Here is a 794-nt window from a genome sequence, read left to right on the forward strand (position 1 = left end):
GGCGAAATCGGAATTGGAATAACCCACCAAGGATAGTGAGGCATCCCGAGGATACCATAATCCCATGTTAGTTGTTCCTTTTAAATATCTCATGATTCTTTTAACAATTACATAATGTGATTCTTTAGGTAATGATTGAAATCTCGCACACATGCATACACTAAACATAATATCAGGTCGACTTGCGGTTAAGTAAAGTAATGATCCAATTATACCATGATACTTTGTTACCTCTATTGCTATTCCTTTTTCGTCCTTATCTAGGTAGCAAGCAGATGCCATAGGAGTGGAGGCTTCCTTACATTTATCCATATCAAACTTCTTAAGTAGCTCTTTGCAGTATTTTGCCTGATCGATGAATATCCCACTTTCTAGCTGCTTTACTTGAAGTCCCATAAAGAATGTGAGTTCTCCCATCATAGAAATTTCGAACTCCCCCTGCATCATCTCAGAAAACTCTTTACATAAAATATCATTAGTAAATCCAAATATTATGTCATCCATATAGACTTGTACAAGTAATACATGATTTTCTGATTTACGAGTAAAAAGCGTTGTGTCAACCAAGCCTCTCTCGAACCCTTTTTCCAAAAGAAAGGTACTTAGTCTATCATACCAAGCTCTAGGAGCTTGCTTGAGACCATAGAGTGCCTTTTTAAGTTTATAAACGTGGTTCAGATATTTAAAATTTTCAAAACCAGGCGGTTGGTCAACATAAACTTCTTCTTGAATGTAACCGTTCAAGAAGGCGCTTTTTACGTCCATTTGAAATAATTTGAAATTCATAATAGATG

This window comes from Lupinus angustifolius, chromosome LG14 (assembly GCF_001865875.1).
Source record: "Lupinus angustifolius cultivar Tanjil chromosome LG14, LupAngTanjil_v1.0, whole genome shotgun sequence".
Lineage (NCBI taxonomy): Eukaryota > Viridiplantae > Streptophyta > Magnoliopsida > Fabales > Fabaceae > Lupinus > Lupinus angustifolius.